This window comes from Oncorhynchus gorbuscha, linkage group LG15, assembly GCF_021184085.1.
Source record: "Oncorhynchus gorbuscha isolate QuinsamMale2020 ecotype Even-year linkage group LG15, OgorEven_v1.0, whole genome shotgun sequence".
Lineage (NCBI taxonomy): Eukaryota > Metazoa > Chordata > Actinopteri > Salmoniformes > Salmonidae > Oncorhynchus > Oncorhynchus gorbuscha.
Window position 1 is genome coordinate 28489369 of NC_060187.1, and position 19225 is coordinate 28508593.

The 19225-nt window shown below is 48.9% G+C and overlaps 1 pseudogene; it reads right to left on the reverse strand.

The window, feature by feature from the left end:
• The window catches only part of LOC123996858, a 151321-nt pseudogene that overhangs the window by 131539 nt on the left and 557 nt on the right, over window positions 1–19225 (reverse strand).

A 19225-nucleotide genomic window follows, 5' to 3' on the forward strand; every position in this document is an offset into this window, starting at 1 on the left:
AACTGGAAAATCTGGATCCCTACAAATCAGCTGGGCTAGACAATCTGGACCCTCTCTTTCTAAGATTATCTGCAGAAATTGTTGCAACCCCTATTACTAGACTGTTCAAAATCTCTTTCGTATCATCTGAGATCCCAAAAGATTGGAAAGCTATCGCGGTCATCCCCCTCTTCAAAGGGGGAGACAGTCTAGACCCAAACTGTTATAGACCTATATCCATCCGGTACTCAAAATGCCCTAAGGGGCGCGGCTGGGGAGTGTTAAACGCCGTTTTCCACTCGTCCCCCTCTCTGATGCGCACGAGATGGTAAGCGTTACGAAGGTCCAACTTAGTGCACCTGGCTCCCTGCAGAATCTCGAAGGCTGATGACATGAGGGATGCGGATAATTGATTCTTAACGTTATGTCATTCAGTTTCCCTCGATCAATCCACGGTTTCAGGAGGCGCTATGGGAGTACCGACCTTCTTCTTAACGAATCAAGAATTCCCATCGCCCCATGGTCCACGTGATGGAAGAGGAAGAAGGCACTATGGTGACCCGTTGGACAGTCAAGAGACACAGACAAATAATCCTCGAGAGCCTTACGTTTTACCACCCCTGGGGAGCCGATCAGAGATTGGCTTTGTATAGTCTACCCCAGTTTGCAAAGGAGGAGTGGTCCTGTGAAGGAGATCAGATAACTACAATCATAGGACCGGTGAGAAGAGGAATGTTTCCTTCATCACACCATGGAGTCATTGGCTACCAGGGATCGGCCGACTGGAAGACCGTGCACCGCAGATCCCAGTGATATTCCTCAGGCACTCTCTGATCAAATCTTGCCAGGTTCCTCCTGAGTCGAGAGAGGGACAGAAGAAACTGGGAGGGATGGCAGACATTGACCAAACACTTTTTCAGTCGTTTCCTTGGGTCATACTGCATGATCCACAAGAAAAATCCAGGATATTCTTGGGATATGGTGAGTTGGGATCTTATATTCAGACCAATTAATAGAAGGATTATGACATACTAGCCAGGGATGACCCAAAACAACAGGTGTAAACGGTGAACGAAAAATCAAAAAGTCTCACTGTGGTTACCAGATACTGTGAGGGTTAAAGGTAGTGTCTCAAATCTGATACTGGGAAGATGACTACCATCTAAGGCGAACATGGGCGTAGGCTTCTCTAACTCTCTGAAAGGAATGTCATGTTTCCGAACCCATGCTTCGTCCATGAAACAACCCTCAGCCCCAGAGTCTATCAAGGCACTACATGTAGCACCCGAACCGGTCCAGCGTAGATGGACCGACAAAGTAGTACAGGATCTTGATGGAGAGACTTGATGCTCACCTGTAGCCCTCCGCTTACAGATGAGCTCTGGCATTTAAACTGGACATGAATTAACAAAATGTCCAGCAAACTAATAGAGGCACAGGCGGTTGGTGATCCTCCGTTCCCTCTCCTTAGTCGAGATGCGAATCCCTCCCAGCTGCATGGGCTCAGACTCTGAGCCAGAGGTTTGGAGATGGTTGGCTGCGGAGCAGGGAAACACCGTTTTTCAAACAGAAAGCCCTGTGACGAAGATCTCCAAAACGTTCTATGCGGATGTAAAGCAATCAAAGAGTCCACATCTGAAGGAACCTCCCGGGAGAGAATCTCATCCTTAAACTGCGTCTGAGTCCCTCCAGAAAAGACATCGTTCCACTCACTTTCTAAGATTAGGCAGAGAGTGCGAAACCCTATTACTAGAATAATCCGTTCATCTGGACCGTTCACCTTGGCATAAGGAAGCCAGGGCCCTAGAAGACCAAAAACTGAACGGTCAAAAACCGAATCATCGGCCCTCTTTAAAGTTCTGGAACTTGTTAGAGCAATCAGCCGAGCATTGCCTCCCAGATAGCTGTGCTCCATTATGCAGAGCCCGGCCAGTAGGGTTAATGAGGGATTACAGTATGCAATTCCCGAGTTAGATATGTGTTGGGTTGGAGAGAGAGTCACAATCTCACACTGCGTGAGAAAGGGGACTCAGTGGGCTGCCCGGAGAGAGGTGGGGATCCCAGGGAGGTCGGCAGGCCAGGGTAACCCAGGAGACTCTGGAACTGTCCAGGATCCCAGCGGCCAGGTTCTCCACGGCATGGGAGAGCAGGATCCCTCGGTCTGGATGGCTCCTTGGATCCGAGGAGTGTAACGAGGTCTGATCTGGGTCCAGGTCATGCAGGTGAAAGAGGACCCAAAAGGACTTGCGAAAACAGAGTCTTTAATCCAGTAAAGGAGACTCGAAATGACGAGGACAAACTGAGAGTGATCCCAGGCAGGTTGGGAGCACTTGAACCAGATCCCAGGAGACAGGGCGATACACAAACACAGCACGGGATCCGAGGAGAGGAGAGGGATCCCAGGAGGGAGAGGGATCCGAGGAGAGGAGAGGGATAGGAACAGCTGGGAGCAGGAAGGAACGAGAGGGATCGAGAGAGTGAGAGAGGGAGGGGGGATCCCAGGATAGAAAAAGGGAAAGAACCTAATAAGACCAGCAGAGGGAAACGAATAGAATGGGAAGCACAGGAAGGAGAGGGATCCCAGACATCCCAGGAGAGGAGAGGGATCCCAGGAGAGGAGAGGGATCCCAGGAGAGGAGAGGGAGCTAAGGAGAGGATGGGGAGCTAAGGAGAGGAGAGGGATCCCAGGAGAGGAGAGGGAGCTAAGGAGAGGAGAGGGATCCCAGGAGAGGAGAGGGAGCCCAGGAGAGGATGGGGAGCTAAGGAGAGGATGGGGAGCTAAGGAGAGGAGAGGGATCCCAGGAGAGGAGAGGGATCCCAGGAGAGGAGAGAGATCCCAGGAGAGGAGAGGGATCCCAGGAGAGGAGAGGGATCCCAGGAGAGGAGAGGGATCCCAGGAGAGGAGAGAGATCCCAGGAGAGGAGGGGGAGCTGAAGAGAGAAGAGGAAAGGTGCAGTATCATGGTGCGGTAATGAACAGCAGTGTGTCTCAATAACACAATCAAATCTAAAGTCCAAAGCACCAATTGGCCAGTGAAGAGAATTTACTCTGAGACAGAGAGTCAGTCATCACCCGCCTTTCCCTCCTCACCGTCTCGGTCTTTCTCTCTCGCGCTCTCCCATCTTCATACTCATAGGTACAGCAACTACACAGCACCTACACATGTGTAGAAGAATTGACACAGCTCCTCAAGGTTCACGGTAACAAATGGTAACAAATACGGTTACAAATACGGTAACACGGTGAGGGTAGGTAACAACATCTCACGGTGAGGGTAGGTAACAACATCACACGGTGAGGGTAGGTAACAACATCACACGGTGAGGGTAGGTAACAACATCTCACGGTGAGGGTAGGTAACAACATCTCCACCCCGCTGATCCTCAACACTGGGGCCCCACAAGGGTGCGTTTGGAGCCCTCTCCTGTAATCCCTGTTCACCCACGACTGCGGGGCCATGCACGCCTCCAACTCAATCATCAAGTTTGCGGACGACACAACAGTGGTAGGCTTGATTACCAACAACGACGAGACGGCCTACAGGGAGGAGGTGAGGGCCCTCGGAGTGTGGTGCCAGGAAAATAATCTCACACTCAACGTCAACAAAACTAAGGAGATGATTGTGGACTTCAGGAAACAGCAGAGGGAACACCCCCCTATCCACATCGATGGGACAGTAGTGGAGAGGGTAGTAAGTTTTAAGTTCCTCGGTGTACACATCACAGACAAACTGAATTGGTCCACCCACACAGACAGCATCGTGAAGAAGGCGCAGCAGCGCCTCTTCAACCTCAGGAGGCTGAAGAAATGTCCCCAAAAGCACTCACAAACTTCTACAGATGCACAATCGAGAGCATCCTGTCGAGCTGTATCACCGCCTGGTACAGCAACTGCTCCGCCCACAACCGTAAGGCTCTCCAGAGGGTAGTGAGGTCTGCACAACGCATCACCGGGGGCAAACTACCTGCCCTCCAGGACACCTACACCACACGATGTCACAAGGAAGGCCATAAAGATCATCAAGGACAACAACCCCCCGAGCCACTGCCTGTTCACCCCGCTATCATCCAGAAGGCGAGGTCAGTACAGGTGCATCAAAGATGGGACCGAGAGACTGAAAAACAGCTTCTATCTCAAGGCCATCAGACTGTAAAAACAGCCACCACTAACATTGAGTGGCTGCTGCCAACACACTGACTCAACTCCAGCCACTTTAATAATGGGAATTGATGGGAATTGATGTAAAATATATCACTAGCCACTTTAAAGAATGCTACTTAATATAATGTTTACATACCCTACATTATTCATCTCATATGTATACGTATATACTGTACTCTATATCATCTACTGCATCTTTATGTAATACATGTATCACTAGCCACTTTAAACTATGCCACTTCGTTTATATACCCTACATTACTCATCTCATATGTATATACTGTACTCGATACCATCTACTGCATCTTGCCTATGCCGCTCTGTACCATCACTCATTCATATATCTTTATGTACATATTCTTTATCCCCTTACACTGTGTATAAGACAGTAGTTTTGGAATTGTTAGTTAGATTACTCATTGGTTATTACTGCATTGTCGGAACTAGAAGCACAAGCATTTCGCTACACTCGCATTAACATCTGCTAACCATGTGTATGTGACAAATAAATTTGATTTAATTTGAACACACACACACAAACACAAACACACACACAGTGTGAATGATTAGGACATTCCCATTCGGAATTGTTTCACACTAAGTGTTTGAGCACCCTGTCCTCGGGAGGACTGTCACGTGAGTGTGTGTCGTTCTGAGTGTGTGAGGAGGTAATGATGGTGTACTAACGCAGAGTCCCACCTTGCCACAGAAAACCCTCTCGTGGCCATCCATCATACTACCACTGCTAATGATAGTCATACATACTACTGATGGGGAGGGTGGAGAGAGAAGCAGCAAGCATGAAGAGAGGAGTAAATGTGTTGCCACAGACAGGTGGAGTGAAGGAGTGTGTCTGTGTGACTGGAATAGGCAATCAGACCGCCACCTCCATCCCTTACACACTACACTAATTACAATCAGACCGCCACCTCCATCCCTTACACACTACACTAATTACAATCAGACCGCCACAGGCTCCATCAACAGTGCACACTACACTAATTACAATAGGTAAGGGAAAGACCTCCATCAGTAAAAAGACACTATATACAGTACAATCAAATTGCATTTGTCATGCAGACACCAAATACAACAGGTGATTAGACCTTACATGAAGTGAAAGTGACTGCATATAGGATTACAGAGCTCTAACGTAAAACAGTGCATTTTTTTAGGTTAAAAAAAAGGTATTAGTTGAACAATAGGTAAGTAAAGAAATAAAACAACAGTAAAAAGACAGGCTATATACAGTAGCGAGGCTATAAAAGTAGCGAGGCTACATGCAGACACCAGCTAGTCAGGCTGATTGAGGTAGTATGTACATGAAGATATGGTTAAAGTGACTGCATATAGGATTAGCAGAGAGTTGCAGGAGCGTAAAAGAGTGGTTGGCGGGTGGTGGGTTGTGGGTGGGACACAATGTAGATAGCCCGGTCAGCCAATGTGCGGGGTAATGCATTGGGCCGTACGCACTACCCTCTGTAGTGCTTGGGGTCGGAGGCTGAGCAATTGCTGTACCAGGCAGTGACGCAACCAGTCAGGATGCTCTTGATGTTGCAGCTGTAGAACCTTTTGAGGATCTGAGCACCCAAGCCAAATCTTTTTAGTTTCCTGAGGGAGAATAGGCTTTGTCGTGCCCTCTTCACAATTGTCTTGGTGTGTTTGGACCATTCTAGTTGGTTGGTGATGTGGACACCAAGGAACTTGAAGCTCTCAACCTGCTCTACTACAGTCCCATCTATACTCGGTCCTCCTTTTCCCATAGTCCACAATCATCTCCTTAGTCTTGGTTACGTTGAGGGATAGGACGTTATTCTTGCACCACCCGGCCAGGTCTCTGACCTTCTCCCTATAGGTTGTCTCGTTGTTGTCGGTGATCAGGCCTACCACTCTTGTGTCGTCTGAAAACTTAATGATGGTGTTGGACTCGTGCCTGTCCATGCAGTCGTGGGTGAACAGGGAGTACAGGAGGGGACTGAGCACGCACCCCTGAGGGGCTCCAGTGTTGAGGATCAGCGTGGCAGATGTGTTGCTACCAACTCTCACCACCTGGGGGCGGCCCGTCAGGAAGTCCAAAACCAGTTGCAGAGGGAGGTGTTTAGTCCCAGGTTCCTCAGCTTAGTGATGAACTTTAAGGACACTATGGTGTTGAACGGTGAGCTGTAGTCAATGAATAGCATTCTCATGTAGGTGTTCCTTTTGTCCAGGTGGGAAAGGGCAGTGTGGAGTGCAATAGAGATTGCATCATCTGTGGATCAGTTTGGGCGGTATGCAAATTGGAGTGGGTCTAGTGTTTCTGGGATAATGGTGTTGATGTGAGCCATTACCAGCCTTTCAAAGCACTTCATGGCTACGGACGTGAGTGCTAAGGGTCTGTAGTCATTTAGGAAGGTTGCCTTAGTGAGCTTGGGCACAGGGACTATGGTGGTCTGCTTGAAACATGTTGGTATTACATACTCAATCAGGGACATGTTGAAAATGTCAGTGAAGACAACTTACAGTTGTCAGCACATGCCCAGAGCATGGTAATCCGTATGGTATGGTAATTCGTATGGCATGGTAATCCGTCTGGCCCCACAGCCTTGTGAATGTTGACCTGTTTAAAGGTCTTACTCACGTCGGCTACGGAGAAATTAGGGAGAATTGATTTAAGTTTCCCTGCATTAAAGTCTCCGACCACTAGGAGCGCAGCCTCTGGGTGAGCAGTTTCCTGTTTACTTGTTTCCTTATATAGCTGAATGAGTGTGGTCATAGTGCAAGCATCCGTCTGTGGTGGTAAATAAACAGCCACGAGAAGTAGTGTGGTAAATAGTGTGGTCTGCAGTTTATCATAAGATACTCTACTTTAGGCACAAAATCTAGAGACTTCCTTAGATTTGTGCACCAGCTGTTGTTTACAAATATGCACAGACCGCCCCCCCTCGTCTTACCGTGCTGTTCATCTAGCCAGTGCAGCGTATATCCTGCTAGCTGAATATCCATGTCATCATTCAGTCACGATTCCGTGAGACATAAGATGTTACAGTTCTTGATGTCCCGTTGGTAGGATATTCGTGATCGTACCTCGTCTAATTTATTGTCCAATGATTGCACATTGGCGAGTAATATTGATGGTAATGGCAGCTTCCTACTCGCCTTCTGTGGATCCTTACGAGGTACCCCACTCTGTGTCCTCTGTACCTGCATCTCTTCCTCTTGCCAATGACGGGGATGTTGGCCTTGTCGGGTGTTCAGAGTATGTCCTGTGCGTCCTGCTTGTTGAAGAACAACTCGTTGTCTAATCCGAGGTGAGTGATCGCTGTTCTGATATCCAGAAGCTCTTTGTCTAATCTGAGGTGAAGGATCTTTGTCCTGATATCCAGAAACTCTTTGTCTAATCCGAGGTGAGTGATCTCTGTCCTGATATCCAGAAGCTCTTTGTCTAATCCGAGGTGAGTGATCTCTGTTCTGATATCCAGAAGCTCTTTGTCTAATCCGAGGTGAGTGCTCTCTGTCCTGATATCCAGAAGCTCTTTGTCTAATCCGAGGTGAGTGCTCTCTGTCCTGATATCCAGAAGCTCTTTGTCTAATCTGAGGTGAGTGCTCTCTGTTCTGATATCCAGAAGCTCTTTGTCTAATCCAAGTCTCCCACAGAGGTGAAAGAGAAACACTGTGGTGAACTTTCTACCTCTACCTTTTTCTCTCTTCTTCCCTCTCTCCCTCGGCTACCGTCTGTACAGTGTGACTGATGTGTTCCCTGTAGCACTGCCTGCAGCAGCACAGTCTCTAGAGAACTGTCTCTATTCTCTTTAGATCTAATATCTCCTCTCTCTATCGCTTTCTCTCAGCTGGTTCTGCGACTCGAGGACTGGTGTGAATTGTGTTATTGGAGGCGGGCTGTATGTGTGTGTGTGTGTGTGTGTGTGTGTGTGTGTGTGTGTGTGTGTGTGTGTGTGTGTGTGTGTGTGTGTGTGTGTGTGTGTGTGTGTGTGTGTGTGTGTGTGTGTGTGTGTGTGTGTGTGTTTGCCAGCCATGTAGCACTCTCTGTGGTGGAGTTTTATTAATTAGTGCCACCTGAGTGTCTTGAGTCTGTGTGTGTGTGTGTGTGTGTGTGTGTGTGTGTGTGTGTGTGTGTGTGTGTGTGTGTGTGTGTGTGTGTGTGTGTGTGTGTGTGTGTGTGTGTGTGTGTGTGTGTGTGTGTGTGTGTGTGTGTGTGTCATCTTCTCCGTGCACATCTCGTTAGTCTCACAGGTAAGTAATTAAACACACCGAAACACCTGGATCTGTTTCTCCTCTCCTCTCCTCCCTCATTCCTTCCCTCCATCCTCCCATCCGTCTTCCCCTTCCTCATTGCTGCCTCCTGTCAGCTTAGTTAGAGCGACACCCCTGAGATCTCCCTGGTCCAATCACAACACAGGCACAGGATGGCTCTTCCTCATTGAGATGTCACCAGTCAATACTGTCAAAACCTCCTCCTCGCCCTTCCTCTCCTGTCGTCTCCCCTGTCGTCTCGCCTCCTTTAGTCTCTCCTTTTAGGTCCTATCCTCTCTCTGACTCTTAACTACTCTTAACTTCTCTCATCTCCATGCATACTAAACTGGTGTTCCCTGTTTTGAAGGAGAAGGAATGCTACTGTACAGACCCTGAGGACATGAGGGATGGAAGAAGGGATGGAGTGAGAGATGGCGGAGGTGGAGGGGTACAGGGTTAGGGTTATGATACGGAAAGGGAGGATAAGAGGCAGAAGTCAGACTAATAAGACAAGAGGTCACAAAAGACGAGAGAGAGAGAGAATCCTCTGGAGGGAAGTCCATTCCTTTGGCCCAGCCAGCCAGCTCTCTCTCTCCCTTTTTTCTTTAATTTCTTCATCCCCCCCATCTCCCCCTCCTCTCGCTCTGTCTTGCAGCCAGTAGAAGCTCTCCGCTGGGACATTATCTTGTGTGTTCTTGAATAAAGAGAAAACGGCTAAATAACAGCCACCTCTCTCCTCTCTACACGACAGGATAAAAGGACTGAAAGGACTGAATAAAAACAGGAATTAGTTGTAGTTTATAAACCTTCGTTTTACTCTTCCCTCTGACACTTTTTAATGTCATACAGAGCATGTAATACAGTGCCTTGCGAAAGTATTCGGCCCCCTTGAACTTTGCGACCTTTTGCCACATTTCAGGCTTCAAACATAAAGATATAAAACTGTATTTTTTTGTGAAGAATCAACAACAAGTGGGACACAATCATGAAGTGGAAGGACATTTATTGGATAATTCAAACTTTTTTAACAAATCAAAAATGGAAAAATTGGGCGTGCAAAATTATTCAGCCCCCTTAAGTTAATACTTTGTAGCGCAACCTTTTGCTGCGGTTACAGCTGTAAGTCGCTTGGGGTATGTCTCTATCAGTTTTGCACATCGAGAGACTGAAATTGTTTCCCATTCTTCCTTGCAAAACAGCTCGAGCTCAGTGAGGTTGGATGGAGAGCATTTGTGAACAGCGGTTTTCAGTTCTTTCCACAGATTCTCGATTGGATTCAGGTCTGGACTTTGACTTGGCCATTCTAACACCTGAATATGTTTATTTTTGAACAATTCCATTGTAGATTTTGCTTTCTGTTTTGGATCATTGTCTTGTTGGAAGACAAATCTCCGTCCCAGTCTCAGGTCTTTTGCAGACTCCATCAGGTTTTCTTCCAGAATGGTCCTGTATTTGGCTCCATCCATCTTCCCATCAATTTTAACCATCTTCCCTGTCCCTGCTGAAGAAAAGCAGGCCCAAACCATGATGCTGCCACCACCATGTTTGACAGTGGGGATGCTGGGTTCAGGGTGATGAGCTGTGTTGCTTTTACTCCAAACATAACGTTTTGCATTGTTGCCAAAAAGTTCAATTTTGGTTTCATCTGACCAGAGCACCTTCTTCCACATGTTTGGTGTGTCTCCCAGGTGGCTTGTGGCAAACTTTAAATTACACTTTTTATGGATATCTTTAAGAAATGGCTTTCTTCTTGCCACTCTTCCATAAAGGCCAGATTTGTGCAATATACGACTGATTGTTGTCCTATGGACAGATCTCCCACCTCAGCTGTAGATCTCTGCAGTTCATCCAGAGTGATCATGGGCCTCTTGGCTGCATCTCTGATCAGTCTTCTCCTTGTATGAGCTGAAAGTTTAGAGGGACGGCCAGGTCTTGGTAGATTTGCAGTGGTCTGATACTCCTTCCATTTCAATATTATCGCTTGCACAGTGCTCCTTGGGATGTTTAAAGTTTGGGAAATATTTTTGTATCCAAATCCGGCTTTAAACTTCTTCACATCAGTATCTCGGACCTGCCTGGTGTGTTCCTTGTTCTTCATGATGCTCTCTGCGCTTTTAACGGACCTCTGAGACTATCACAGTGCAGGTGCATTTATACGGAGACTTGATTACACACAGGTGGATTGTATTTATCATCATTAGTCATTTAGGTCAACATTGGATCATTCAGAGATCCTCACTGAACTTCTGGAGAGAGTTTGCTGCACTGAAAGTAAAGGGGCTGAATAATTTTGCACGCCCAATTTTTAAGTTTTTGATTTGTTAAAAAAGTTTGAAATATCCAATAAATGTCGTTCCCCTTCATGATTGTGTCCCACTTGTTGTTGATTCTTCACAAAAAATACAGTTTTATATTTTTATGTTTGAAGCCTGAAATGTGGCAAAAGGTCGCAAAGTTCAAGGGGGCCGAATGCTTTTGCACAGCGCAAGGGTCTACCAGGGCACAGCGCAGGGTGTGTGTGTGTGTGTGTGTGTGTGTGTGTGTGTGTGTGTGTGTGTGTGTGTGTGTGTGTGTGTGTGTGTGTGTGTGTGTGTGTGTGTGTGTGTGTGTGTGTGTGTGTGTGTGTGTGTGTGTGTGTGTGTGTCTGTGGTACTGTCGTGGGCAGGAGAGGGGGTACTCTGGGCTAAATGAGGATGTAGGAAAACGTGAGTTAATTAACGTGTTAATGTGCAGTGACTCCTGTGTACACTACTAGGTCTCAGAGAGAGGGAGGAATAGGAAAGGGGGGAGAGGAAGAGGAGGAGGAGGAGATTAGAGAGGAGTAGAGAAAGAGGAGGAGGGAGGTGGAAGAGGAGAATAAAGGAGAGGAAGAAGGGAAAATACAGGGACATTGTATTCCACCTCCCTCTCTCTGTCCCTCTGTAAAGTAGTGCGTATGAGCTGAAATGGTACCTGGTATGACTCGGTGAGAGAATCTCCACTTCAAACTAGAGACTCTCTGAAGCATCAATATGGGCAGAGAGAAACAGAGAGGGGGAATACTTCACTCCTTCCTTGACATCTCCTCCTCCTTTTCCCTTGCTCTCTCTCTCGCTGCCTACATTTGAGTCATTAGAAGAATATTGCATTTATCTCTACCCCTCTCTCACTTTTTCAATTCAAATGACAAGTTACATTGCATCCGACAGCATGGTACATTAACAATTTAATTTGAATTGCAGTTTCTCTGATTCCATTTGGCCCCCTGTCCCTGTTCAACTCAGCTCAGCTCAACTCAACCCGACTCAGTCAGATGAGAGGAAGGGTGTCTGGCAACTGAGAGAGGAGAGGGTGGGTAGGGGGAGAGAGAGAGGAGAGGGTGGGTAGGGGGAGCAAGAGAGGAGAGGGTGGGTAGGGGGAGAGAGAGAGGAGAGGGTGGGTAGGGGGAGCGAGAGAGGAGAGGGTGGGTAGGGGGAGCAAGAGAGGAGAGGGTGGGTAGGGGGGAGAGAGGAGAGGGTGGGTAGGGGGAGCGAGAGAGGAGAGGGTGGGTAGGGGGAGAGAGAGAGGAGAGGGTGGGTAGGGGGAGAGAGAGAGGAGAGGGTGGGTAGGGGGAGAGAGAGAGGAGAGGGTGGGTAGGGGGAGCGAGAGAGGAGAGGGTGGGTAGGGGGTAGAGAGAGAGGAGAGGGTGGGTAGGGGGAGCGAGAGAGGAGAGGGTGGGTAGGGGGAGAGAGAGAGGAGAGGGTGGGTAGGGGGGTAGAGAGAGAGGAGAGGGTGGGTAGGGGAGCGAGAGAGGAGAGGGTGGGTAGGGGGAGAGAGAGAGGAGAGGGTGGGTAGGGGGAGCAAGAGAGGAGAGGGTGGGTAGGGGGAGAGAGAGAGGAGAGGGTGGGTAGGGGGTAGAGAGAGGAGAGGGTGGGTAGGGGGTAGAGAGAGAGGAGAGGGTGGGTAGGAGGAGAGAGAGAGGAGAGGGTGGGTAGGAGTGTAGAGAGAGAGGAGAGGGTGGGTAGGGGGAGCGAGAGAGGAGAGGGTGGGTAGGGGGAGCGAGAGAGAGGAGAGGGTGGGTAGGGGGAGAGAGAGAGGAGAGGGTGGGTAGGGGGAGAGAGAGAGGAGAGGGTGGGTATGGGGGGAGAGAGAGGAGAGGGTGTGTAGGGGGAGAGAGAGGAGAGGGTGGGTAGGAGAGAGAGGAGAGGGTGGGTAGGGGGGGAGAGAGAGGAGAGGGTGGGTAGGGGGGAGAGAGAGGAGAGGGTGAGTAGGGGGGAGAGAGAGGAGAGGGTGGGTAGGGGGAGAGAGAGAGGAGAGGGTGGGTAGGGGGAGAGAGAGAGGAGAGGGTGGGTAGGGGAGAGAGAGAGGAGAGGGTGAGTAGGGGGAGAGAGAGAGGAGAGGGTGGGTAGGGGGAGAGAGAGAGGAGAGGGTGGGTAGGGGGAGAGAGGGGTGGGTAGGGGGAGAGAGGGGGAGAGGGTGGGTAGGGGGAGAGAGAGAGGAGAAAGGGGAGGGGAGAGAGAGACAAGAGGGAGAGAGAGAAGAGATTGACGGGAGTGTAGTCATCCCATTTCCAAACACTCAGTAATACAATGTGAACCCCCACACACAGACACTTAACCAAACCTCAGCACAGAAAACATGATTTCAAACATTTTGATTCCACACAGCCAATCGAACAAGAAGGAACATTATTTAGTAAAGTGCAGTTTAAGAAAATCATTCACTCCCTGAAATGATACTGTATGTGCATTAAATCTGATACCAAGGGGCCATCACACACACACACACACACACACACACACACACACACACACACACACACACACACACACACACACACACACACACACACACACACACACACACACACACACACACACACACACACAGTAAAATTGCAGGAGGAGAGTAGGCTGAGACGCAAGCACACGAGGAGTTAAGGACAGTGTGTGTGTGTGTGTGTGTGTGTGTGTGTGTGTGTGTGTGTGTGTGTGTGTGTGTGTGTGTGTGTGTGTGTGTGTGTGTGTGTGTGTGTGTGTGTGTGTGTGTGTGTGTGTGTGTGTGTGTGTGTGTGTGTGTGTGTGTGTAAGGGAAGCCCTGTGATACTGTCCAGTGTTGTCTATTTGGCTTGGAGAGAGAGGTAGAGGGACGGAGGTAGAGTGAGGGAGAGGAATGGAAAGACAGGGAGAGGAGGGATATAGAGAGAGGTGGAGGGACGCAGGTAGTGAGGGAGAGGAATGGAAAGACAGGGAGAGGAGGGATAGAGAGAGAGGTGGAGGGATGGAGACAGAGGAGTTTTCTCCAGCACACCTGATTTGACTAATCAATGTCCTGATGAGCAGCTCAATAGCTGAATCAGATGTGTTTGAGCAGGGCGGGAGCAAAAACCTGCACATCCCTTACCTCCCAGGAAGAGGGTTGGCCAACCCTGCTCTCTCACAGCTCACCAGCCTATAGCCAGACAATTGCTGATGCCAGTCCCCTAAAATACACACACACACTAAAAACACCCACCCACACACTTAAAACACCCACCTACACACACACCCAGCAGCCCCCCATTACCGCGGTACCATGAGCATCAGAGGAGAATGGCTGGTGCTTTTATTCTCTCATCCTGCCTCTCCTCCTGTAAAGGTATTCTGGGAATATTACACACACCAAGCCAGGATCAATGGAATGGGCATCCAGGCAATTCCCTTCCTCCTTCCCTCCTATCATCTCCTCCCTCCATTCCCTGCCTTCTTTCATCTCTTTCCCATTCCTACCTTCATGCTCATTCCTTCCCTTCTCTCCTATCATCTCCTCCCTCCATTCCCTGCCTTCTTTCATCTCTTTCCCATTCCTACCTTCATGCTCATTCCTTCCCTTCCCTCCTATCATCTCCTCCCTCCATTCCCTGCCTTCTTTCATCTCTTTCCCATTCCTACCTTCATGCTCATTCCTTCCCTTCCCTCCTATCATCTCCTCCCTCCATTCCCTGCCTTCTTTCATCTCTTTCCCATTCCTACCTTCATGCTCATTCCTTCCCTTCTCTCCTATCATCTCCTCCCTCCATTCCCTGCCTTCTTTCATCTCTTTCCCATTCCTACCTTCATGCTCATTCCTTCCCTTCCCTCCTATCATCTCCTCCCTCCATTCCCTGCCTTCTTTCATCTCTTTCCCATTCCTACCTTCATGCTCATTCCTTCCCTTCCCTCCTATCATCTCCTCCCTCCATTCCCTGCCTTCTTTCATCTCTTTCCCATTCCTACCTTCATGCTCATTCCTTCCCTTCCCTCCTATCATCTCCTCCCTCCATTCCCTGCCTTCTTTCATCTCTTTCCCATTCCTACCTTCATGCTCATTCCTTCCCTTCTCTCCTATCATCTCCTCCCTCCATTCCCTGCCTTCTTTCATCTCTTTCCCATTCCTACCTTCATGCTCATTCCTTCCCTTCTCTCCTATCATCTCCTCCCTCCATTCCCTGCCTTCTTTCATCTCTTTCCCATTCCTACCTTCATGCTCATTCCTTCCCTTCCCTCCTATCATCTCCTCCCTCCATTCCCTGCCTTCTTTCATCTCTTTCCCATTCCTACCTTCATGCTCATTCCTTCCCTTCCTCCTATCATCTCCTCCCTCCATTCCCTGCCTTCTTTCATCTCTTTCCCATTCCTACCTTCATGCTCATTCCTTCCCTTCTCTCCTTATCCTAAACCAGAACGTTGATATCTCTCAGTGGATATCAATTTGGGTAAAAGCATAAAACAAAGGTATTTGTGTGTCGTTTAAGTTAGGACCCAGCCCTATGGGAGAACTGTAGAGAACCCAGCCCTATGGGAGAACTGTAGAGAACCCAGCCCTATGGGAGAACTGTACAGAACCCAGCCATATGGGAGAACTGTAGAGAACCCAGCCCTATGGGAGAACTGTAGAGAACCCAGCCCTATGGGAGAACTGTAGAGAACCCAGCCCTATGGGAGAACTGTAGAGAACCCAGCCCTATGGGAGAACTGTACAGAACCCAGCCCTATGGGAGAACTGTACAGAACACAGCCATATGGGAGAACTGTACAGAACCCATCCCTATGGTAGAACTGTACAGAACCCAGCCCTATGGTAGAACTGTACAGAACCCAGCCCTATTGGAGAACTGTACAGAACCCAGCCCTATGGTAGAACTGTACAGAACCCAGCCCTATGGTAGAACTGTACAGAACCCAGCCCTATGGTAGAACTGTACAGAACCCAGCCCTATTGGAGAACTGTACAGAACCCAGCCCTATGGTAGAACTGTACAGAACCCAGCCCTATGGTAGAACTGTACAGAACCCAGCCCTATGGTAGAACTGTACAGAACCCAGCCCTATGGGAGAACTGTAGAGAACCCAGCCCTATGCGAGAACTGTACAGAACCCAGCCCTATGGGAGAACTGTACAGAACCCAGCCATATGGGAGAACTGTACAGAACCCATCCCTATGGTAGAACTGTACAGAACCCAGCCCTATGGGAGAACTGTACAGAACCCAGCCCTATTGGAGAACTGTACAGAACCCAGCCCTATGGGAGAACTGTACAGAACCCAGCCCTATGGGAGAACTGTACAGAACCCAGCCCTATGGTAGAACTGTACAGAACCCAGCCCTATGGGAGAACTGTACAGAACCCAGCCCTATGGGAGAACTGTACAGAACCCAGCCCTATGGTAGAACTGTACAGAACCCAGCCCTATGGGAGAACTGTACAGAACCCAGCCCTATTGGAGAACTGTACAGAACCCAGCCCTATGGGAGAACTGTACAGAACCCAGCTCTATGGGAGAACTGTACAGAACCCAGCCCTATGGTAGAACTGTACAGAACCCAGCCCTATGGGAGAACTGTACAGAACCCAGCCCTATGGGAGAACTGTACAGAACCCAGCCCTATGGGAGAACTGTACAGAACCCAGCTCTATGGGAGAACTGTACAGAACCCAGCCCTATGGTAGAACTGTACAGAACCCAGCCCTATGGGAGAACTGTACAGAACCCAGCCCTATTGGAGAACTGTACAGAACCCAGCCCTATTAGAGAACTGTACAGAACCCAGCCCTATGGGAGAACTGTACAGAACCCAGCCCTATGGGAGAACTGTACAGAACCCAGCCCTATGGGAGAACTGTACAGAACCCAGCCCTATGGGAGAACTGTACAGAACCCAGCCCTATGGGAGAACTGTACAGAACCCATCTCTATTGAAGAACTGTACAGAAACCAGCCCTATGGGAGAACTGTACAGAACCCAGTCCTATGGGAGAACTGTACAGAACCCAGCCCTATGGGAGAACTGTACAGAACCCAGCCCTATGGAAGAACTGCACAGAACACAGCTCTATTGAAGAACTGTACAGAACCCAGCCCTATGGGAGAACTGTACAGAACCCAGCCCTATGGAAGAACTGTACAGAACCCAGCCCTATGGGAGAACTGTACAGAATCCGGCCCTATGGGAGAACTGTACAGAACCCAGCTCTATGGGAGAACTGTACAGAACCCAGCCCTATGGGAGAACTGTACAGAACCCAGCCCTATATAATATATAACAAGTCCCCTGAAGGCCTCACAGTGCTTCTGAATAGATTACAATGAGAGAGAAAGAGAGGGAGAGAGAGAGAGACAGACACAGAGAGAGAGAGGGAAACAGAGAGAGAGAGAGAGAGAGAGAGAGAGAGAGAGAGAGAGAGAGATGAGACAGAGAGAGATAATTGTGTTTTCTTTGAGGGTTTCTACACAATGCTCTCTGCATTTCTATGCTGACCTGAAGCTGCCTGCTGGGCCCACAAAGACTGAAGTAAGAGGGCCTCAAATGCACGAGCACACACGCACGCACGCACGCACACACACACACACACACACGCGCGCACGCAGGACTGGATTCTAAAGTGGCTTCAAAGGTTCCAGAGGCAGACCAGGTAACCTGAGAGGTGAGGAAACAAGTGGGAGGACTGAAACATCTGCAGACAAACACAAACACACAGACACTCAGACGCAGGCACACACACACACATCACTGACTAGGTGGTAAGAACTGGCAGGAAGAGCGCGAGAGGCCGATGTAACACTGTAGAGGTGTAGAGGTGTGATAACACCTCACTAATAGCTAGCTCTGATTCATCCTGAGACACACACACACACACACACACACACACACACACACACACACACACACACACACACACACACACACACACACACACACACACACACACACACACACACACACACACACACACACACACACACACACACACACAAATAGCTAGCTAGTGGTGAATCCTCCACAATGGATTGCAAAACGGGGGAAGAGACAAAAAGAGAGAGCAACGAAGAAGAGTGTAAAATCTGAGAGAAAATGTTCCTATTGATACCAGGGTCTATATTCCCCATTATAGTCTGTTTACTATGTCCATCATTCACATACTTACTTTTGAGAAAACATTTCATTGCCATGACCCTCCTTTGACCAATCACACCTTAGAAATATGTTACCATGGTAGCAAGGGAGCTTTGGCCTTGGTGGAGCTGCTGGCTGAGGGAAGTGTGTGTGTGTTGGTGATTTGTCTCCTGTCGGACACACACATACACTCACTCACACACCCTAACTCTGGGGCGAAAGAGAAATGTGTGGTCTGGCTTCTGTCATATCCCATTATCCTCCATTTCTCTTTACCAAATGAGGCGTTGTGACGTGGACAACATGCCGTCCCACACTGCATACCCCTCATCCTACCAAACACTCACGTGTAGCACATGGGGATGTGTGAAACTTATTCCTCAGCCTGAAGTGTCCCCACTTTCGCCAGCGAATAGCTAGCTCTCACATGGCGCTGACTGGTAAGACGTTTGGGTGGTCACATGTGCTAGCAAGGTAGAGGTCCTGGGTGCGAGCCGAATCAGGAGGAAATGGTACTCGCTAAGCAAGCAGCATGACGTCCTTTAGGCACGCACACACAGAGTGGATTGAACAGAAACAGACGCAGGTAGTTGCCTGCATGGGTGAAGACTTAGTAGACAGATTCTGTGAAGCCTTAGTGGACAAATTCTGTGAAGCCTTAGTGGACAAATTCTGTGACGACTTAGTGGACAGATTCTGTGAAGAACTAGTGGACAGATTCTGTGAAGATTTAGTGGACAGATTCTGTGAAGCGCTAGAGCAGGACTGAGGAGCAGCTATAGCTCTAGTGTGTGTGTGTGTGTGTGTGTGTGTGTGTGTGTGTGTGTGTGTGTGTGTGTGTGTGTGTGTGTGTGTGTGTGTGTGTGTGTGTGTGTGTGTGTGTGTGTGTGTGTGTGTAACCATTTCATGATTAATGCAGCTTTCAGCCATGCACAGACCGACTGGGATACCCATTCACAAGACCTTTCTCTCTATCCACCCCTTTCTCTCTCCACCTCGCTCCCCCCTAGCCCCTGACAGAGTAGTATTCATTACATTTCTCCTCCAGTTGCTGATCAATATCAGAACACCACAGTTACACTTCAACTCATTCTCCTCAAGGCAGGATCCAGCACAGAGGTCATTCATTCAACAGGAAAAGAGAGAGGCTCCCTAACTTGGCGCAGTAGAACACCAAGTAGAACCCGACTGCCTTAATATGGAACACCCAGGAATATCCGCATACACACACTCACTCACGCACGCACACATGCACGCTCACTCACGCACACATGCACGCTCACTGAAATATGTCAATGCAGCAAACAACTGCCTGCTCTCTCCCCATTTCTGTAACACACACACACACACACACACACACACACACACACACACACACACACACACACACACACACACACACACACACACACACACACACACACACACACACACACACACACACACACACACACACACACACACACACACACACACACACAC